The sequence below is a fragment of the Cupressus sempervirens genome, chromosome 11 (genome assembly GCF_028749045.1).
Source record: "Cupressus sempervirens isolate cs-2001-9-10 chromosome 11, ASM2874904v1, whole genome shotgun sequence".
Lineage (NCBI taxonomy): Eukaryota > Viridiplantae > Streptophyta > Pinopsida > Cupressales > Cupressaceae > Cupressus > Cupressus sempervirens.
Genome location: NC_143128.1, coordinates 39,281,490 through 39,306,617, shown reverse-complemented (window position 1 = coordinate 39,306,617; position 25,128 = coordinate 39,281,490).

Below are 25,128 nucleotides of genomic sequence, written 5' to 3'. Positions count from 1 at the left end.
ACTGCATTTACTAGTTGACTTTTAGTCAAATCAGGAAACATCCTTGCTAAGGTAGACTCCCTTATTTCTTTCTCATTTTGCAGACAAAAATTCTATTGTTCCTCTACAATCTTGTATAATTCCTTTGGCAATGAACTATCTAGTTCAAGAGGTGTATGTTTATATTCTGCCATCATACTATAGATAGATTTCTCTATTTTATTATACTCATCCTTTGTGATCTTAATAAAATATACATTTTTTAAATCATTCAAGTCACCATTCCTAATCTTAGCACATAATTTGTCAATATAAGACTTAGGTGGATGACTTACCACTTTAAACTGATTTTGATTTTATGATTCCATCCTCTCTTCATCAATTTGAGCCACAAATTTTCTTCTTTTCCTTGGCTCTTCTTTAGTTGTCTTAGTGGATTCCTTCCTCTTTGCTATCTCTTCCTTTGCCTTTTGTATACTAGCCCTTGTAGTAGCTCTAGTAGTAGGCTTCTTAGGTGCAATCTTTGTCATTTTCTTTGTCCTAGGATGAGGAGTAGGTGGTTCTTTTTCCTTTCTCTTGGTGACCTTGGTTTGGGTGGATGATTCCTTGGCTTGTTCTTCCTTGTCACTTTCATCTTCATCTTCACCTAGGCTTTGGGTTAACTGAAGTGGCCCTTGCTTTAGCTCATCCTTGTTGTCATCTTCTTCTTCATCTACTTCCTCTTCCTTTGTTGTGCCCACCTCTTCAACACCTAATTTCTTTTTTAATCTTCTTTACAAGCTTGTCCTTCTTCTTGGTTGCTATTGCTATCTTGAGGTCTATAACCACTCTTGATTTGAAAATGTCATATGTTCCAAAGTGCTTTGCAGTTTTATCAATTTCCTCTATAAGAAATGTTGTAATAGCTACTGAAGCCTGATACACATCAAGTTCATGGCCCAATGGTCTAAGCCATCTGACTCTAGGGATGACTGCTTGTATGTAGGTATAGTCAATATCCACTAGAGAACAAATGTCTTTTTCATGTTTCTCCACTAATGAGACATGAATTCTCATTCGTTGTTTCATGGATTGTTTGAAATCTTCAAAATAACTAGTCATTTGGGCATCAAAATTCTCACCTATGTGCTCAATGAATCCATTTATTTGATCAACAATAGTCTTATCTAGATTCCATCTCACCTTGCCTATTGAGGGGAATTCTTTCATAATGTAGAAGAATATGTAAATCAATACTACACCAAATTTTCATTAAGCCCTTTTGGATTTCCTTATGGCTCCCAAGTTTTCATTGATTTGCTACATCATCAACTCTGCAAGATCATAAGTATGATCCTTTTTCACTAGCTTGTAGGCAACATCCACTGCTATGCAAGGTACATTGTTTAACCTGTTGGATTGATAAAATTTGTGAGATATGATCCTGGTAGAAAAATCTAGTAGGGGGTCTTTGATGGTGTCAATTGTCATACCCCTGTTGTTCTACTTGGCGCTAGTTTTTTTCTCAATTACATCCCTCTTATCACTCCTTAGGGTCTTGGGCCGATCTAGGGTTGGGATACTACTGACCCTATGTACAGTTTTCTTTGTGAACTTTATTGGCCTAGTTTCTAGCCAAAAAGCACCATCACAGATTCTACTCAACACAATGCATATCCATTATATTTTAAAGACAATAGTGAAAACTAGGTTTTTGGTCAGACCCTTCTTCTCAACTATGGAGAATTCATCCTTAAGTTTCCCATTTTCACAGAGCTTATCAAATGCATTGAAAATCTCCAAATCTCCTATTGCTCCTATCTTATAGTTGTAGCATTTGGTACGTCCTAAACCATAATACTTTATCAAGAATCATGGATAGGGCACTAGCAAGATCATTTTTGTAAGAAACTTTAGGGATGGGTCTAAACTCTAGTTGTCTAACTTCATTGCTAACTAGTTGAATTTCCAACCCTTCCTTTTCTTTTTTAGATTTAGAACTTGATGCCATATTTAACTGAACTAGGGTTTACTATTTACAAATTTTTCAAATTGCATAACTTGACACTTGAATGAAATACCTAGTAAATAGATGAAACAGAGTTGGGTTTCTATTGAATCACTATAAATCACCTTTTGATTGTTTGGAAATCACTTAATCACTCTGCTCATCTTTTCTCTTTGTTCGAATGAATGAAAAATGAATGATTTTTCACTTTTATTAGGGTTAAAACCTAGCATTTATTGCATTCATGCTTTATAGCTGTGCACTCAACTTCCAAAGGATTCTTCAACTCAGCATCAATTCTATTTCATTTACTTGGTAGCTACTATCTTGTTTCATTCAGCATCTACTGAACTTGTTAATTACTCGATAGCCATTATCATCTCTTTACTTGACATCCACTAGACTATTTAACTTGGCATGTACTAGAGTTTTACTTAGCAACCAAAGGTAGCTCGGTATCATCTTCCAAATTTCATCTTGGCATCTTAACTTAATGCAGATTTCTTCTTTGCAGTGCACCTATGTTCTTTTGGGATGATGTATGATACATCTTTATATGTATCAACCCTTTGTGCCTTTCTAGTGCTTAATTTGATAAGGTTTGTTCACTTGACCCCTTGGCTGAAGCGATCTCTCCATTTGATGTGTTGCATTCAACTTTCTTCTACATGTCTTCTTCATATCTTCCCTAATATGTTCCACATTAACTTTTTCTTTTCCCTTGTTAACTTCAGTCTTGGGTGCTTTGACCTTTGTTGGACAGTTCCTACTAATATGACCAATCTTCAAGCAACTAAAACAAGTAGTTTTATTTAACCATCTGCTATATTTTCCTTTAAAGTGTGTCCTTATGCAATTTTCAAGAATGTGTCCAGACTCTTGGCAATAGTGACAACTATACGTGGTGTTGTAATCCCAATTTTAGTGATGTGCATGATTGATGCCTCTTGCAGGCTAATTTGGTGTCCACATAGGATTTGATCTACATTCAAATTATTTGTGTCCATATTTTTTGTAGTTGTGGCAGTGGCCCTCAAATCTTGGTGTCCCCATGGTCTTGGTTCTATAGTCTTGTCCTAAATGTCCTTGCTTTTTGCACTTGTGACAGAAGTTTACATTTTTAGGCTTATCATGTTGATGACTATTCTTGCTTCTACATACATTAGAGGTATGTTCCTTTTTACCATAGAAATTACAATTAGGTTTAGTGTTCTTACCTTTGTTGCTACTTTGTTCTACAGTTTTGGGTGATTCTCCTTGTTTAGTGCTGATATATCCAAGTCGTATAGTGTCATTACTTTCCCTGGGCGATTTCAGCAATTGTTCAAAGTACTTGATGGCCTCATTGGGTTTATTGTAACTTTCTACTATTTCCTTTTCTCTCTTCAATTCATTCTACAATTGTTCATTCTATATCCTCAAGGTGGAGATCTCAATATCCTTCATTTTTAGCTCATGATGAGCATTCATCATCTAGCTCAAAGTATCTAACTGCGTATTTCAAATCTTTTCAAATTCAATTCTCTTCTCTTCCAGTCTATTGATGAGATTTCTCTTGTTGTCTTCTATCATGGCCTTGTCTTCAATAGCTCTTTTCTTTTGTTCAGTTACTTCACAAAGCAATATGGCTTGTGATTCTTGTTCAAGCTTGACTAATCTAATTTTTTTAGCTTGTGCTCTATTTTTCTCCATTAATTATGCTATTGCTGTGTCAAATTCCTTGGAGTCTCCATTGGAAAACACTTGTGAGGTGTCAATCTCCTTGTAGTGTATGTCATTTTTGGCTATGGCTATCTCCTTTCTTCTTTTCAAATATTTTCTGAGTTCCTCCCTAGCTTCCTCTACTTTGTGTAGAGCTAGTTGCACATCAATCACCTGATTGTCAATGATCTTCCCAAGTTTAAAAACTTCCATCTTCTGATCTTTTTCTCCAAGCTATTAGGCTTCTCCTTATGAGAACCAATGATCTGATACCAATTGTTGGAATGTTTAAATGGGAAGAGTACTTTTGAGAGGGGGGTGAATCAAAAATAACCAATTTTTGTCCTTTCAAACCATTAATAGCATATAATTGAAATTAACATGCATGCAAGTAAACATGTAAACAAACATAAAATGGAAGCATGCATCAACACAAAACACAAGATATTTTGGTGACCCAGAAACCCTATAGGAATAAAAAGGTAAAACTAGGGTGGGGATGACACCCACAAAAATTACTGTAGCAATGAGTTCAACCATTTCTGATGGTATTCCATGTTAAAAGCCTGCCCTGTTAAAGGTTTTACACTGTATCAATAGTGATCTATTGAAAGAATTTACAAATACTTTACATGAAGTTTCACCCTATTAAAGGATTTACATAAAGGCTATTAAACCCACCTAATACATGGGATTTTCTTGACCTTCTGCAAAGGTTCTCCTACCTAGCTATTAAACTAACCTATCATCATAAGATCTCAACCTCTAATACAATTGTGAGAGAGTATTAGAACTTTAACCTAATTGAATGCAATCTTGAATTTTTGGGTTTAGGCACTTGATCTAATCTTTCTCTTCTAATCCTTGCTTGGTCTAATCTTTGAATATGTCCCCTGTTCTATTTTGATCAACTAGATATATAAATGTTATTCTTTCCATTAAGTCTTTTCCTCTTCACACTAAAATTTCACTATAATCTCCCCTTATGCTATTTTCTTCCACACATACAATGGTTCATTCATCCTCCTTATAGAGAATGTGAATCCTAGGGTTAGATATGGATCTACGATCCAAATTGAATCTCAAATTCCAACTCATACTTTTCATTTTTCTTATTGGTTGTATACCTTCACCATTTTTCTGATTGGTTGCATGCAGCTTGCATAGGGAATGTAAATGAATAATCCTTATTCTTTTTTCTCCTTTGAAATTTCTCTACGTCAGATCTAAAAATGGTTTACATCTTAGTTTGTGCTATAAGGAAACTTAGGTACAGAAACAACTTTCTACACTAATCTCTTAGGAGAAGTATGGTGCAAATCCTATTAAAATCTTTTACACTTACAAATTCAATATCATGTAAATAACAATATTGCAGCCAACCAAGCATTAAAAAAAATAGATAGAGAAGGAAACACATAATACAAAGATTTTCTAGTGGGAAAAAATCTTTCAGTAAAACAACCCCACCCCTCCAGAACCTACACAATGTATTATCTTCAACACAAGGTTACAATACACTTGCAATGCAAGTTCAAAAGCAACAACAAAAGACTCCAATAGCAACTCACAATACCAACAATACACTTTCTCTCATACATCTCTTCATAACCCTAAAAATGCTTATAACATGCACTTCACTTTTAGGGTTACTCCCAAAGGTAATCGTATTAGAGTTTTACCATTCTCCGAGAAAATAAGAACTCTAAAAAAATTTGGATAGATTGTACAGTACTCAAATTTATTAGTTTCCACATGTCTTCACCTATCATTGAATCTTCCTAACATAGCTCTTGCATGTCATAGGAATCCATCATAACCGTTTTAGCTATGATCTCCCTATACACAATTCAAGATGCCGACACATCAACATTATTTGCAAGAAATACATTTTACAAAAAAAAAAAAAAGAATAGGAATTATCCAAGGTTGATACACCTTATTCCTAACATGTGCAAATAAAAAATCTTATACTAATCCTATGTTGCTTGGCACATGAAGTATTACTGATGCTCAACACATACTATTTTTGGATTGCTCAACATCAACTACATTTTTTAGTTTACTCAGCTCCTATTATATCCTATATTGCTTGGCATCTGAATGATTCTATTACTTGACACATGAAAAATTCCTGGATAACTTGATAGATACTATACTGTAATCTACTTGACACTTACTATGACTCAACACCTATTGAAATTCTTAACTTGGCATCTATTGTGTACTCGGCATACATAGTGAAAATGGTTAAGTGTGTTGACACTCATTTGTCAATACTATTTATTTGACCAACAATCTATAGTACCCCCCCCCCCCCCCCATAATAATATCATCATTATTCATGCTTCCAACCAATATTCTTACAATCTCCTAAATCTTCCAATAATCTTCCCCTTTCACATTGATGGCAACATAGATGAAAAAACATCTGGTTCTAAGAATACCAACAAAAGACTATTTGTCTTCAAATTTATTTCATCAATCATTATCACCCATATATATATCTCAATGTGCTCTATATCAATCACATACTATGCTTATTTTGAACATATTCCTCAGCATAATATTTTTCATGCCAAATTTTTCCCCATTGACATCAATGTCAAAGGTTTCAACAACCAACATCACTACATCAAACTCTACAATAACTTATACTTACTAGCTTGAGTGTCAAAAGACATTGTTCAAAACAACAACAACATTAACAAGAGTCTTAGATGACTCTATCCATCATAGATACTCCCCCATATAGGAAGCATCAACATTCAATCCAAAAAAAAAATGGTGCTTTGTTACCCTAGACTAATACACTCTTGCATCTTCTACTCTGATTCAGGAATGGGCATAACACCAAGCATACCTCATAAATACTCAAAAGTGAATATTTCTATAATCTAATCTTTAGTGCTCACAGACTCCAATCTAATTTCCTATTCTACAACTTTTTCTCTCAACATATGATAGTTAATACAAATGTGCTTGGTCCTTGAATATAACACTAGATTCTTAGACATATTTACTATACTTGTGTTATCACAATGCATAACAATAGGTTAACTTATTCCAATCCTTATATCCTTTAGCATCTACTTCATCCAAATAGCTTGATTGCAATTATTTTTTGTTGCAACATACTCTACTTTTGCTATACTTTGTGATGTACAATCCTACTTCTTGCTTAACCAAGAAACCATTCTTCCTCCAAGAAAGAAAGCTCCACAACTAGTGCTTTTTATAATCATCCATACTGCTTTCCCAATCTACACTAGTATAAGAATATAGAGTGAAATTATTAGATCTGTAATACCATAATCCAAACTTAGATGTTCCCTTTAGATATCTAAATATCCTTTTTACTACTCCATAATGTGCTTCTTTGGGATCAGCCTAGAATCTTGCAACAATTATAATTGCATTTTCTATATTTGGCCTTGTGTGAGTCAAATATTGCAAACCTCCAACCATAGATCTATACTTTTTCTACTCAATAGTAGGTGTCTCATCCTTTGTAGATAACTTGTGTCTAGTTATTGTAGGTGTTCCAATGGGTTTACATGTTTCCAAACCAAACCTTTTTAGTAAATTCTTTAAGTACTTAGTCCAAGAAATAAATATTCCTTCTTTATTCTATACAGTCTATAATCCTAGGAAATATTTCATCTCTCCTATCATACTCATTTCGAATTCTTTCTTCATCTCTTATGCATAATTATCACTTTCTTCATCATTTCCTCCAAATATGATGTCATCAACAAATATTACCAAAATCATTAAACCATCATCAATTTCTTTCCAATATAGATTACTATCAGCCATACCTTTGCTATATCCAAGTTTTGTTAAATATTTGTCCAACCTTGCATACTAGGTTTTGGGTGCATGCTTCAATCCATAAAATGCTTTCCTTAGTTTTTATACTATCTCCTTGTCAACTGTCAAAGGAAATCCTTTAGGTTTCTCAATATACACTTCTTCTTCAAGTTCTTCACTCAAAAATTGTGACTTGACATCCATCTGATATACTTTAAATGTCTTTTGTGTTGTGCAGGCTAAGAATAATCTTACTGCTTTTATTCTAGCTACTAGAGCATAAGTCTTGTCATAATCTATTCCTTCTTATTATAAGTAGCCTTCACATATCAATCTTTCTTTTTTTCTTACAAATTTTCCTTGGTCATTCATCTTGTTCCTAAATACCCATCTAGTTCCTATCACATTCTTGTCTATTGGTCTAGGGACCAATTCCCATGTCTTATTCTTTACTATCCAATCCAATTCCTATTTCACAGCTTGCTTCCAATATTCATCTTTACATGCTTCATCTACACTCATAGTCTCAACTTGAGATATCCAACATAGTTATTCATTTAATTTTCTTCTTATCATCACACCTTTATCTTTTCTTTTGATGATCTACTCAGATGCGTAATTCTTTATCATATTCTTTCCTAAAGTAAGAGTTGTTATCCCAACTCTTGGCTCTACTAAAGTTTTTGAGCTTGGTTCTTGCCTTGGTTCTCCTTTATTCTAAAAATCATTATTAGTCTCAAGAAATATCTCATATTCCTTGGCTTAGTAACAACAACATCATCTGAATTGTAATTAACTATCCTCTCTTGTATCCTAAATTTCTCATCAATTCTCACATTTTCACTTTCCATAATAGTCTTAGTTCTCTTATTATAACATCTATAAGCTTTGATTTTCAATGAATAACCAAGAAACATGACTTCATCACTTCTAGCATCAAACTTACCAATATAATCATCTCTTTCGATATAACACTTACTCCCAAAAATTTTGAAATACTTAACTTTAGGTGAGTAACCAAACCACAATTCATAAGGTTCTTGTGTGTGCTTTTCCTAACTTGCACTCTGTTTATAGTACATTGACTATTGTATTTACATCTTGTCTCTAAAATGTCCTGGATACATCATTCTCTACTAACATAGCTCTAGCTACTTCTATAACTAACTTGTTCCTTCTCTTTGCAATGCCATTCTAGGAGATCTTAGAGCTGATAGCTATCTTTTAATTCCATTTTCTTCACAAAATATATTTAACTTATTCAATGAAAAAGTATCCTCCTCTATCTGATCTTAAACATTTAATCTTCATACAAAATTCATTCTCAACTCTATTCTTGAATATCTTAAATTTGTCAAATGCCTCAGGTTTCTCTTTAAGAAATGCAACCCACATCATTCTAGAAAAATCATCAACTAGAATCATAAAATATCTTTAACCATAGAATCCTATAGTCTTTGTAGGACCATTGAGATCTCTGTGTACAATCTTCAACATCACTATAGTGGTGAACTTCTTGTTGAGAAAAGAAGCTTTGTAATGCTTAACAAAAACACATTCCTTGCAAATTGTGTTAGTATGCTTTACAATCTTTGGAAAATCTCTAACCACAAACACTCTGCTAGTCCTCGCAATACTGTCAAATTTATATGGAAAAATCTCTTATTCCATAACAAATTATCATCTACCTTTTTAACCAAACATGTCATTTTAGTAGGGCTCAACTGAAATACATTACCTCTAAATCTAGTTCCTATTCCAATTACCTGTCCATCTTTATCTCTGATCATGCATGTATTTTCTATGAACTGCAATTGATAACCTTTTTTTGCTAGTTGTCCAACACTCAATAGACTGTACTTTAAACCATCATTAAAGTATACATAATCATTAAACCTTCTCTAGAATTTCTTCTTTAATTGCCACAAATCCAATTTCATCATCACTAGCACTTAATGCTTGTTCATTAGAATCATTATCTTCATTTGCATACAAACATTCTCTATCTCTTCTAGGTTTGTGATTTTCTTTATACTTTTTATCTCTTTTAGGACACTTAGATGCATAAAGACCATATTCATCACAAGTCCAACATTTAATAATTTTCTTGCCTCATTTTTCTCTTCTTACCAGAATAGCTACTCCTTCAATCTTTTTGTCTTCATCAAATATATTGCTGCTAGAAAAATCTCCTCTAGTACTCGTGCTTCTTGATAAATTAGGTTGAATATTCAAGGCACTAAAAGCTATCTCTATTCTGGTCAATTCTTTGGACTATCTAGGTTCATTCTCAACTGTGTCAAGTCTTCCAAGCAATGTTTCCTTTGTGAAATCTTTTGTACAAGATATTAGCAAATGTATCATCTAAACTACTAACTAAAATGGTGATTTTAGAGTCTTTAATATCTTCCATATAACCTCATCATCTTATTTGGTTCCTCCTTGAGCTTTAATACCTCTAGTAATTTCTGACATCCTACCTATATATGTTCATACAAATTCATCTTCCATCATTTTAGCATCTTGAAATGCACAAATCCAACTTTCTAGCCTCAATTTCTTAGAATGTGCATAACCTTCAAAACTATTTTCCAAAGCTTTCCAAATCAAATGTGAAGTAGTAAGTGATTTAACCTAATTATACTCAATTTCAAGAAGTGTAGTCAATAGTGCTTCTCTAGCTCTCATGTCACATGTGAAATGATCTCTTTCTACCTCGGTACAAGTTTCCAAGAATTCTTTAGTAATGATTGTCTTCTCAAATTTTATAAAAATCCAATATCCTAAACCCATACACAACAAATGTATCTTCATCTTTTCCTTCTAGTTGTCATAATTTGTTCCATCAAATTTTAGACTATCTTTCCTCAACATATTCACCATGGATCTCCCAAAGTTGCTAAACTTTTTCTTCAAGGACCTGATGCTTTGATACCAATTGTTACAAACAATAGTCCACCAAGATAACTGAAAGGGGAGGGGGGGTGAATTAGTTATCAAATTAGTTATCCAATAATTAAGAAATATATCTTCATTAACAAAATGTAACCATTCAACCAAAGTAAATAGCAACCATAATAAAGTGCACATAGACAATTACACCAAATATGTTAACTAGGGAAACCCTTGATTAGAGAGAAAACCCCAGTAGAAATGATGTCCACAAGATGATGTACTAATATAAATATTCCTTGTTAGAGGATGGACTTGTTAGGTGTAAGAATTCTCCTTAGGGAAAAGTCAGCCAAGATCAAGGAACTCAAGCACAAAATTAGACCAACAAGATATGATGAAAATAACAATATCCAAAATTGATGTATTGTCATTCAATGTTTTGTCATGTCCATACACACTAGGAGTGCTTGAATATAAAGGCCTCTAGAATACTTCTAAATATATAGGAGTCAGCATACTGATAAGTCTTACAACTAGGCATATGTCCACTAGAAATGGATTATCCTCCATTAAGCATAGGAGTAAGTGCAATGATGAGAGGATAATCCTACATAGGTGTAGCACAGAAAATTTTGTTGTAGACACCATTTGCTAAAATAAGAGTGTGAATAACTATGTTGTCTACATAAAAACTAAGTTAATTATGTGAACTCTAGTGTTGTAAACACCATGTGTTGAATAAGAGTTTCTTACTCCAGCATTTTCAACATGATAGCTCATAAGAGTATGCAAACTCTTAAGTGTCTCACCTAAAAAAAAATAAAATAATGCATTGACCTAAGTAAACTTAAGTAAATTGTAAATAGTGAATAATTAATTACACCAATATTAGGAGTCTATTACATTATTTAGTACATAGAGTCCCTATTAGGAGACTTTGAGTCCCTATTAGATGATTCCAACCCTATTAGGATTTGTGGCATAGTGTATGCAAGATGAACCCACTGCCCAAACATGCAATTTCAACTACAAGAAGAGCTCACTACTCAACTGAGTAATTTTCTATTATGTTCTTCGTTCCTCTTCTCTTTCCTTTGTCCTATCAATTGAACCAATCACTATGAGACCTTGTAGATTAGGTCTCAAACCTTGGGTCAAAATACCAACCTTTGGATCACTCAGCAAAACCTCAACAATGAAGTTTCCTTTACTTTGGCACTGCAATGTTCAACTTCACATTCTATACTCTGTATTGCTTATCAATCATTCAAAATCCATTTTCACACATACCATGATAAAGGAAAATACCCTTCCTTTATACCAAGTCCATAAAATAATTCCTTGAGTCATCTATTAAACCTTCTCACTTAATTATTATAGGACCACATTAAGAACATGTTACACTTAGTGACAACATAAATCTTTTGCCTTGTAACTTGAATAAATTTCCATAAATACAATACTATGATGAGAAAACTTAGCCATGTCATCCTCAACATGTCTTATTTATTTCCTCAACCTTGATCCTCAATATATCAATTGTACTAAGAGATATAAAAACCTTACCAAAACATTCCTCTGTAAACTCTATCTCATAACAGTTGTCACCAAAACTTACATAACTTCTTCTAGACTTAACCTTTCTTCTTTTAACATTAATTACATATACTAGATATATAAAAGTATCTCCCATAACCTTGAGTGGTTATAATACTCAACTGGCCATCTATACCAACTTGATCTTTCCGCTATTCTTGTATTAGATAGCACAAAAAACTACTATGTTGACATCAATGAAAAACTCAATCATGAATGTAAATATCATCATAGCAGTATATCTATAATACTCCCACATAGGAATTTCATCATCATTCATGCTTCTAACCAATCTTCTAACAATCTCCCAAATCTTCCAATAGGGTCTAGCTTGACTTTCAAATCTATGCTTATTTTTTAAGGGTTTCATTTGTCAGAGATATTTTGTATTGAATCTAGGGGTCACTAATTCTCAGGTCACTTTGAGCCAAAATAGAGATCATCATAAGCTCAGAGTGCCAAAAAACCCCAATTTTAATATATAATTCCTCCAATTTGGACATAGTTTGAATCTGAGGAAATATAATATTACTTCCAGATTGGGTACATTTTTGAAGATGGAAATTTTATATTTTTGGTATATTTTTTGAGATAGTAACTATTGTGGTGTCCACAATACATGCCCCATCCCTTGCTAGAAATGAGGACCCTCTACTTTTTTTGACTCTCAAACTCACAGTTCGAGAGTTGGGAGAAGAAAATTCAATTAAATTTTTGAGTCATAGAGTCAAAATTTTAAAGAAAAAACACAAACAACAATTAAAAATAGAAAAAAACAAAAAAAAAAAATTAAAAAAATAACACCCTTGCACACATGCCGAGGTGCAGTGTGCATTGTGCTTGGTGTGCGGGGAGCAAGGGGTTATAAAACCCCTCTTTCTCCCCTTTTTCCTTTCATTGTTTCAAAGTTTTTTTTTGCAACTCATGGAATAAGCTAGGTGAGCCTTTCCCCCTTGTGCCCTTTCTTTTCTTGCCATGGCACTGTGAGTCAATGTAGCATGCTTGGCCTCCCATTGGCCATGCCTATGCTAGCCACACAGTGGACATGTATTGGTTGCATGTATTGGTCACACTTGCTAGCCAAACTGCATTGGCCACAATGTACATAGGCCATGTCAGCCATGTGCTAGCCATGCACAAGCCACGAGCACCAGCCACACTGGCACTGGCCATAGTGTATCGATCACACCTGTGCTGGCTGAACACTGGCCATGTGCGTTGGCTACACTGTACCAGCTACATCATGTATAGGCCACACTAGCTATGTTGTGCACTAGTCATGTGTGCTACCATGCATGCCCTAGCCTCAATGTCACTGTGCACCTCGGCATGCAAGCCTAGGTGACATGCATCGTGTGTGCCTTGGTGCATGCATGCACATTTTCTCTCCCTTCTCATTTGTGTTTTGCAATTTTTTTAAAAGAATTAAAAAATAAATATATAAAACTTTAAAATTTTAAAAAACAAATTTAAAAAAATAAATAAAGGGAATAAAAAATTTTCAAAATATAAATAAATCCCTAAAGGGGATGCTTTTTTTACTTATGTGTTATTTTTATGCTATCTGGTGACATAACATTTTCTTTTCTCATTATGTGTAGGTAACATGATCAAATGGAATCCACATCTTGAGTAGTAGTGAAACCAGTTGTTTTCAAGTTCCAAGACATACCCCCAAAGTTGAGGTTACATGATGATTATGCTGAGATCAAAGATACTAGCCTTAGAAACACAAACTTGGAAAATTTCTTGAAAGTTTGCAAAAATATGACACAAAGGTCAACCTTAGTGTCTGCATTGATCCAATCTGGATTAGTGAGTACATCATCAAATCCTATGTCAGTGCAATCAGTTGAATTGATCATGACCCTATCTCGGCACTTCATTCCTAACGAAAGGGTAGTCAAGAGTGTTACTGGAGAAGTCATCTTAGATCTATGACCTGATAACATTGAGAGAGTCTTCCATCTTCCTAGAGCTAATTAGTTAATCTAACTCTCCTATGAAGCAACTAATAGATGGTACAAGGAGCATCATCAAGAGGTCATTGATATCATACATTCCTTATACTTCATTGAGAAGCCACTGTAGGGAAAGAAAATCAACAAAGTGCATATGAATTAGGGATATATGAAGGATGACATCAGATGCTCTATCATTCTCTTGAGTAGAATCATGGGCTTACCTGTAGTGGGTCATCTCACTCCATTCATGGTAAACTTCATTAAGACCATCAAGCATGCAAAGATACCACTGGATTGGGCCACCACACTAAGTGAAAACCTATGTGAGTAGCTGAGAATGGTAAAGGATAAGAATAAGTTCTACATGAATTCTTATATGGTGTACCTACTTGTAGCAAGGGCAAAAAACTATCCTAGGTTGTACCAGAAGGGCAATATTCAGGATCCCAATGCCTAGCCATACAAAGTTTACTCTCAATCGGTGAAGAAGAAGCTCTCAGTGCAAAGTAAGGAGTATAAAATCGTAAATAATGCTTTCATTTTTGTCATTATTCAATTCATTGAGGGAGAGTATGAGAAGAGGTTATTTGATGAAGTCAAAGCATAGATTATGGCTCTCAAAGCCTACTTCATTTAGTTCAAGACATTCATGTATCTTCAGGTAACTGGTGCATCCATCAATCCTAAGAAGCTCCCAAGATATCCAAGTGACAAGCTAGTCTTATTGGAGATCTCCTATTAGATTGAGTTAGCTTTTGAGAGGATCAAAAGATAATGGAGACCCTATTGGGAATGGCCATTGGTCATTGGGCCGTATCAAGTGAAGCAGAAAAAGGACATTCTGACCTTCGAGTGGGAATGGGAGTACTATCCTCTTGAAGAATATAACTCTCCTCAGCCATACTTTGACAATGTGGGTAAGGTAGAAATCCTGGAAAGAAATGACTTCCATCATGAAGATTCCATTGAAGATCATTGGATGAATGCCACAAATGACTACAATGTCTGCATCACAGACTATTGTAGGATGATCAGCTGAATTGATCATGACCCTATCTCAGCACTTCATTCCTAACGAAAGGGTAGTCAAGAGTGTTACTGGAGAAGTCATCTTAGATCTACGACCTGATAATGTTGAGAGAGTCTTCCATCTTCCTAGAGATAATTAGTTAATCAAACTCTCCTATGAAGCAACTAATAGATGGTACAAGGAGCATCATCAAGAGGTCATTGATATCATACATTCCTTATACTTTATTGAGAAGCCATTGCGGGGAAAGACAATCAACAAAGTGGATATGAATTAGGGATATATGAAGGATGACATTAGATACTCTATCATTCTCTTGAGTAGAATCATGGGCTTACTTGTAGTGGGTCATCTCACTCCATTCATGGTCAACTTCATTAAGACCATCAAGCATGCAAAGATACCACTGGATTGGGCCACCACACTAAGTGAAAACCTATGTGAGTAGCCGAGAATGGTAAAGGATAAGAATAAGTTCTACATGACTTCTTATATGGTGTACCTACTTGTAGCAAGGGCAAAAAACTATCCTAGGTTGTACTAGAAGGGCAATATGCAGGATCCCAATGCCTAGCCATATAGAGTTTACTCTCAATCGGTGAAGAAGAAGCTCTCAGTGCAAAGTAAGGAGTATAAAATCATAAATAATGCTTTCATTTTTGTCATTATTCAATTCATTGAGGGAGAGTATGAGAAGAGGTTATTTTATGAAGTCAAAGCATAGATTATGGCTCTCAAAGCCTACTTCATTTAGTTCAAGACATTCATGTATCTTCAGGTAACTGGTGCATCCATCAATCCTAAGAAGCTCCCAAGATATCCAAGTGACAAGCTAGTCCTATTGGAGATATCCTAATAGATTGAGTCAGCTTTTGAGAGGATCAAAAGACAATGGAGACCCTATTGGGAATGGCCATTGGTCATTGGGCCGTATCAAGTGAATCAGAAAAAGGACATTCTGACCTTCGAGTGGGAATGGGAGTACTATCCTCTTGAAGAATATAACTCTCCTCAGCCATACTTTGACAATGTGGGTAAGGTAGAAAGCCTAGAAAGAAAGGACTTCCATCATGAAGATGCCATTGAATATCATTGGATGAATGCCACAAATGACTACAATGTCTGCATCACAGACTATTGTAGGATGACTTTGTATCTACCAAAAAAGGGTCTCCATTTGACTATCCCTAATGAGATAAGGCTACAAGACTCTAAAGAATTACCAAATCCCTTGTTCAATATAGATAAGGTCAGTGAAAGAACCATTATGAATGTAGAGGTTAACAAAGAGAAAGGAGATGGCATCAATCATTGAGTGAGACATGTCATTAGAATGACAAAGGACTAGATCAAGAAACCTTTTTCACTTGATCCAATTCCTGATATTATAACCTTCCATTTACATGCTCACCCAGAAAGGGGTAAGGGAAGGAATGTCATAGTTCTTATCTTTGTGCTCCAGTCTCCTATTAGGCCAGAGACAACTTACTAGCTTGATCTCCTAGTGGGATATTATCACCCTCCTAAAAGGAAGGAAAAGAGGAAGAGAACCTCTCCTCAGAGGATTCAAATAGAATAGATTGTAGAACATGTGTCTTCCTAGTAGCATGAACAAAGTTCACAAGAGTCTCGAGGTATTGGAGCCTCTCAAATCTAGGATGAACCTCAATTGTCTCCTATTGTACCAAGCCAACTAGAAGAGGGAGATATTCCAGAAGCCTCCTTTCCCTCTATACAAGAAGAGCCCCCTTCTCGTTCTATCTCTAAAGATACATAAGAGAATCAAGATTAAGATGAAGAAAAGGTAGAGGATCAACAGAATATTAGTACCTAATCCATCTATTCCTGAAACTATTCTGGAGGAAGAAGAAGATGAGGAAGAAACAAAATTAGAAGAGGACGAGGAATAGGTACCCCTACAAAGAAGAACTCAATTAGTAAAAGCTATAGAATTAGAAAGAAGAAAGAGTGCAACTAGTACCCTAACATTAACCCAAGTAGAACGATTAGAACTCTCTTCTTCAGAAGATGTAGTGTAGTAGTGGGTGAATGAGCAAAGGGACAAAGGTGAAGAAGTTTTCTCTATGATGGATTTTGATTTCATGCCTATGGGTACAGATTTGGTTGGAGATAAGATTAGAGACAATGCCACTAGAAACATAGGTTCCCAATCTCTCTCCATCTCTACCATAGATTATGGTGGTAGATAAGGGTTCAGTAACTCCCCCACCTCTAAGTTCATGAGGGGAACAAGTTCAAAAGGAACCATCACCACAAGAGAAACTAGAGCTGAGGGATACTAATAAAGCATCAAAAGAGGGATAGATGGTAGAATATGTACAATAGCCTTCCCAAGATGCTGAGGAGCAAGCTATAGGATCTATGGAGACTAAGGCTATAGAAGGAGAGTCTTCACAATAGGAGATGACTCCAAGAAAGAGTGATAAAGGGAAGCAGGTAGCTAAACACATGCCTTCATCATCAATAGCCACATCCATAGGAAAACATATCCTAAGATGGTTCTAAAAGGAGATAATGAGAAGTGCCAAGCATTAGTTCTGTGCTTCAAAAGATGATATATGTGATATTGTAGAGATCTTGAACAAACCTAAGTCTCAATTACATGATGCAATGCCATTTGTATTTATCACTACCATATAGAACTAGGATTTATTTGCACAAGTGGCCCTCCCTCCTAAAGGTACAAACTTAGAAGCCATTACCTGTGAGGATTATGAAGTGAAGGATGTTATGTTGGGAAAGCCTACATGGGATTTAGCCCGATAGATGATGACTGTGGGAGTCAAAGGGGTTCTCAAACACATGGAGCACGATGAAATTGAACTTTGAACTCTTTGAAGGAAAGTTGAGATCCTAAAGGAATATCTAGTTGAAGTTGTCAATCCTCTTAATCCTAACCACCCTGAGGAGACTCTAAATACCATTCTTAGAGAAGGGGAAGGTGTACGGCTCAACCCATTTTTGAAAGTTTATCAAGAATGGAAAGAAAGTCTTGGGGATAGAGGTGTAACTACATTCATAGGTAATTTGGAGTTATTGCATGCTATGCAAGAGAACATTGATAAGACCATGGAAATTTTGATGAGGCAAGACTTCAGTATCATGGATGAGGTACGGGCATGGATCAAAGATTTGCAAACTCTACAAGCTATAAAAGGGAAAAGGTATTGAATTTTGATTGATGTATATACCAAAGAAGAGCTCGAGATGATAAATTATTGGATCGAGAAGATAGCATATGGCAATAAACTTTTGGAAACATTGCATAAGGAGATCAATCAGCTCAAGGACCAAGCCCAAGGGTAAATTTTGGAAGCAGAAAAGTTGTATAGAGATGCATGCTTGGAAATCTTTGAAGATGAAGAATGAGGGAATTTTTTTCCAATTGAGGTAGTAGTGGTGAATTTAAAGAAGACTTTAGAGGAAGCATCTAGTGATGAAGACATTAGACAAGCCTTCAGAACAAAGGAAGAACTGTTAGAGTTGGCACCTAACTCAGAGATTTTGCAAAGACTTAAATTGAGGTGGACAACTATAGATAGAAGGTAAAGGATAAATATGAGGCTTTAGATCTTCTAGATGTGGCCAATATTACTAAGATGATAGAGAAATTCAAGGGAAAACATCCAACCATAGCTTTGGGATGAAGACGAACAAAACCCAGATGCTAGAATTTCAATTTTGACACTTGGTATAATTTTGAGATTTTGACCCTATCAAGGTCCATAGCTCTCCAATTCCATAGCTTCACATTTTCATACATGTCTATAGGTACATAGGTCTATAGCTCTTTAATTCATATTTGTGTCAATAGTTGATTGGCAGTTCCAAAAATAGTGCCTTCCATGCATTAGGAGCATGTTTGTGAAGCAAGTTAACTCTGATACATGCCTAGTGAAGGGCTAGCTTCTATTTTTGGTGTCTCCATGCACTTCCACTTTGACTAATTTCTTCCTCCTACTTTCTCTCTCATTTTTTTTTTTTGACATGTAAAGGGCTCATGCATCCAATTAATGAATAAAATATGGATAGAGTCCCTCTAAGCATAAAATTAGTTGATAGTCTATAGATATTTAGTTTGTTTTAATGTTTTAAAAGAATTTTATTGCATGAATATATCTCTCACTCTCAACACAAATTGAGCAGATGATTTCTTATAAATTTCCCATTGTAAGATGTAACAAGGGTCACCATTATTATGCAATAAAATTATGCTTTTGGTGTTGGCATTTGGAGTATAGTCATTCTTGACTGAATGTGTCATATTTTTTTGTGAATTTTATTCATGAGATTGTGATTGAACCAAAGGTTTATTGCATTGTTTTTGGTTGTGTGATCTTTTAGTTCTAGTGCTTGCTAGAGATTTATGAATTCCACTGATGTATTGATCTTGAGGAGAAATCACCAAATTGTGCTAGCATAATTCTTTGTCTCACATGAGTGCACTTTTTGTGGCCTTGTGATTTGATGAAGAATGAAACATCATTTGATTATTGAAATTTCCCATCAACAATTGCATCAGTGGATTCTAGGAAGTGCTACCTATTTTTATTGGTTTCCTACCAATTTCTTCAAAATGTTAACTCGTATTGTGTTATTTTCTATAGCTTATGTTTGTTTAGGATTTCAATTTCAAGTTGACCTCATGCAAAATGGCCACCCAATAGAAGTGGCACTAGAAGGAGGGCCCCTTTTGACTCCTGGAAAGGAGGAAAATTTATTAAAGATTTAGAATTCTACACTTCTACAATAATCTATGTTTCACAAAAGTTCAAAAAAATTTCTTGAGTTTTGTGACAAATTCAAGTTCATAGCTCCATAGGTATGTAGATCTACAAGTCTACAACTATGCGATTCCATAGGTTTATAGCTTCATAGGTGCACAGGTGTGCAAAACTCTGTGGTGCATAAAATTTAGAACAGTGAGAAAGTGTACTTCTATAGAGGTGCACTTTTCTCTAAAATTTATTGAAAGCTAGAGGGTATTAATCCAAAATCCCCATTTCAATGAGCAATAAGATCTATACCAAGTCCACACGAGTTTATCAAGATTAACCACTTCCATAAACCACATAGTGATAAGGGAACATCCTGAGTTTAACCACTCCAATTCAAACTTTCATCATTTTCTTCAACTCCACCTCCACTCCAACCACTCGATGAACCACCACATATTTCGATAGCTACTCTCCAACAACTAATTTTAGGTCCACCAAACCCTCCAATGGCATTTTTTTCAAATGCTATAGACTCACCAATAAACTTGAGAGCTACACTCCATGACCTCCCAAAGAATCCCAAGAAGTTTTGCCCAAGATTCATCTATGGTGAAATACGAACTACCGAAGATCATGTCAAAGTTTTCTAAGAAATTTGCAATTGAAAGCAAGTTGCTAATGAGGATGTGGTTCTTCATTTATTTCCCTACTCTGGGGGGAAATTGTGTTCAATTGTTATGTTAATTTTCCACTTGGATGCATTGCAGATTGGGGTACATTTTTAAAAAAAAATATAGAACAATTCAAAACATTCATCAATCCAATTGTGATACATCAACAATTCATATCAATCAAAAGGGACCTAGCTAAGACAATTTCATGCTTCAACCATCGCTTCCACAGGGCCTATTGCAAGTTGGAAATGCCATACACCATATTGATTGAAGTAGCTATTTAGATTTATATGAATGCTATGGGCCCTCTTACTATGATCTTTCTGAGAAGACTTTCTATAGAAAATATCGACACATTGGATAAAGTCTTTGTCGAAGCAATCACATTCATGAAGCAAGCCAATCCTAATGGAGGAGGAATGATGCTTCTAGCACAAGCAGTCCCTACAATACCAACATACCCCATAGGAGCACCCACCATGCCTAGCCAGTTCATACCTATGAAACCAATTCCATTACAGTAGGCACCCACTCCACAAACCCAAGTGATAACATATCTAGGGTATGAGCCTCCAAAAATAGATTTCTTTGAATAGAAAGTCACAGTTCCTATGGAAGAAAATAACAATCTTCTTTTAGAAGTTGGTCAAATGAAGAAGACCATGTCACAAATGAACAATGGGGTTACATGTCTTAGGTTGTCACAAGGACAAAATGACAACTTCCAAAGAAACAATGTTGGTCCCTATAACAAAATTTTTGGTCTTAATTACAATAGGAACTTCAACAATAATAGTAACAACAACAATGCAGGAAACAACAATGGTGAAGGTAACAACTTCAATCCTCCTGATTGCAAAAATGGCTTCCAAAGGCAAAACCAACAACGAAATACTCAACCGAATAATGGAAGCATTCTTACTGATAACAACAACAACAACATTCAACATGCCAATATTAGTCAGTATGATGATAGCCAAAATGTGCCCAGCAATGATGGTTCATACTAGAATGGTAATTAGGAGGTGAATCAAAACTCATAAGGAAATGAAAATCCTCCTCCTATTCAATTCAATGCTATGCTATTGGAATCTTAAAATTCTACATAGAATACACAAGTGGAACAACAAGAAAATGAGGAATTTTCATTCATATTTAGCCAAGAACTAGACCTTTAACATGATGAGATGTTTTCCTTTCAAAATGACAATTGGAATACATACAATCTTAGAAATAGAAAGGATCCCTTGATGGATGGGATTCCTCTAGGTTTGCAACCAACTCTGCCTGATCCAAGAGAAAATTACAATTTTCCACTAGTAAGACCAATCTAAGGAGGACAATAGTATCAAAATTAAGTGAAAATACCAAAAATACTAAAGAATCCCACTCGGTCCGCTAAAAAGTACAACACAATAGAGGATTTGAAGAAAACTAAAGCCAATATGTCCATATTTGACATGTTATAGAATTGTCCACAAAAATGATAAGTGCTCATGAAGACATTAGATAATAAAAAGGTTTCCCACAATACAAATGATGTCCCTCAAAAGATAGTGTTGCAACAAGTAAATTCAAAGTGATGCCTACCATATTCAAAGACAAAGTTGAGGTTACCCCATTTTCACTAAGCATAAGGATATATGTGAAGAATCTTCACAATTTCCTCATTGATTAAGGAGCTTCATGTAATATAATGCCATTATCAATAGTGTAAAGGCTAGGAGTTAGTCCTCAACCCTCTAATTGAGTGGTGATATAGTTGGATAAAACAAAGGTAAAAGTCATTGGTGGATTGAAAGATGTGCAAATATTATTAACACTTGATCATCATACCTAGGATGTTATTGACATACATGTGGTTGATATCCTAGAGACATATGGATTACTTTTGAGAAAATAATGGATGAAATTTCTGAGAGGATGGTTCTCTAGAGACTTCACTCAATTATGGTTGCCATGGAAGGGATTGAACAATCAAATCAAGATAGATGCTAAGCCCAAATTGAAAACAATGATTACAAATTACAATGCCACAAATGAAATAGCATTCTTACAATCAGATTTGGGTTCATATGAAGTGATGGTATTGGATATGGTTCCAAACAATACACCTCAAGATCAAAATGAAGAACCTAAGGTGCCGATACCCAAAAGTGAAACCATGACATAGTTCATAGACAGTATGGTGACTAATTTATAATGTTTAGGAGAAGAAGCTAACCCCAACATCCTCCTCCTTTTGAGGTTTTGTCAATTACACAAAGTTAATCACTCTAAATTTAAATTTTCATCTTGTCAAGAAGTAGTTGAAAAGGTATTGACCCACATGATGGAAAACAAGGATATAAAGACCTCAATAGATGAACTCATAGAAAGTCAAAATTCTATGAACTTATCCCACCTTATTGAAAAGATTGAAGAAGAAAGTGATGATCTAAATGTGTCATACAATAATACCTCTTTAGATGGTGGAGGTTTTTCTTCTCCTCCTCCAGGGATGATCAAAGTCCAAAGAAGATGACGATATGTGAAAGTTAAAGGATGGACTTTAGTAGTCATTCATCCTGAACCTAAAGTTGAGGAAATCAAAGAGCTAATAGGGGAAATTCAAGATAAATAAGAAAAACACACACTTTCTCTATCTATAGGTTATGAAAGGGACTCATCAAGTCCTACACAAGGAAAGTTACAATGGGTTCCTAAGAAACAACAATAATTCAAGGCTCAAGTGAAAGAGAAGTTAAGGATGAATAAGCATAAAGTTAGAAAACCCAAGGAAAATGCAATTTGGACACTCTGCTTCAATGGTTCTAGGTGCAATATGGGAGCTGATGCAAGTATCAAATTAATCAACCCAAAGGTAGGTATTTCTATGTCACACATAGATTTCAATTTAGGTGTAGTAACAATGGTGCAAAATATAAGGCATTAATCCGAGGACTCCTATTTGCACTGGAGAAAGGAGTCACAACTCTTAAAATTGAAGGGAATTCCCAATTGGTCATATGACAAGTAAAATTCATATATTCTTGCAATGATAAAAGATTACTTTCTTATATGAAAAGGGTATGGGATGTATTGGATGACTTTGAGGCCTTAAACATCAAGTCCATTCTAAGAAGAAAGAACATGGTACCAAATACTCTTGCCATCTTAGCTAGTACATTGCAACAAATTGAGAGAACCAAATTGAAAATATTTTTAGTAGAATTGGTTGCTATTCCATCCATCCCTGATAATATCACCAACTTTCAGGTCTTTCAAGATGATCAACATATATTTGAGTTTATCATGCGCAGTCATCATTTTGAGGGACAAGAAATCGATGATACACCAAATGATAGGCCTAAAGATGATGGACTTGAAGATAAAGATGGGATTTTGAATTTAAAAACTAACACTATTTTGAAACGGATGGTTGAACTTGAACGCATCTTTGATCATGATGAATCGACACTCAATAGAAGGGAAACTCAAGGAAAGGGAATTGAAGAACGTGATTCATACAATTTGGGTATTGATGAAGAACAAAGAATGGTATAGATAGGAAGGCATGCAACTCACAAGAAAGGGATGACATGCTCAAATTGCTCACTAAGTATAAGGATGTTATTGCTTGGAGCTATGAAGAGTTGAAAACTTATGATCCTAAGATTATCACACATGACATCTTACTGAAGCCTAATGCAAAATCATTCTGACAAAGACAAAGACTAGTAAATCCTCTCATTGAACCACTAATCATGAAAGAATTAAAGAATTTATTAGATTCTAAGATCATATTTCTCATCCACCATTCCACATGGGTGGAAAATTTGGTTCCTATTTGAAAGAAGATAGGAGAGATTTGTCTATGTGTTGACTTTTGTAACTTGAATCTAGCATCTCAAAAGGATAACTATGCTCTACCCTCTTTGGATGAGGTATTGCAAATTGTTAAGGGTTCAAAAATGATGTCATTATTAGATGGTTACTCAAGATATAATTAGGTGATGGTTGATGAAGAAGATAGGCTAAAGATAGCTTTCACAATGAAGTGGGGAACTTTTTCCTACAAAAGGATGCCATTTGGACTAATTAATGTAGGAGCTACATTTCAACATGCAATGGATGAAGCTTTCAAAGGATTGATTAATATATGTATAGTTATCTACATGGATGACTTGAATGTCTTTTCAAAAGATCCAAGTACCCATATTGCTGATCTAAGGTAGGTATTCAATAGATGTCATAAATACAACATATCTCTCAATCCCAAAAAATGTTCATTTGGCATTACTAAAGGAAAGCTCCTGGGACATGTTATTTATGAGGATAGAATCTCCATTGATCTAGATAGAGTTGAGTCTATTTTGAATTTAGCACCTCCACACAATCAAAAGGAATTGAAGTCTTTCTTCAGAAAGATAAACTCTATGCAAAAATTCATAAGTTGATTTGTAGAGATAGTTCATCCCCTTAATGACTTACTCAAGAAAGGGGCTAAGATGGAATGGGTGCCTAAGATAAAGAAGTCATTTGGAGATATCAAGGTTTCCATTTCAATAGCCCCAATTTTGGTGAGTACAGATTATCAGTTACCTTTCAAGATCTATTCCTTTGCTTTTGAACACTCTTGCGTAGGGTTCCTGACATAAAAAAGAGAGAAGGAAAATGAGAGACCAATTGCTTTTATGAGTTGTCCTTTGAAGAATGCAGAGTTGAAATATCCAAACCTTGATAAATATTCCTTTGCATTAACTAAGGC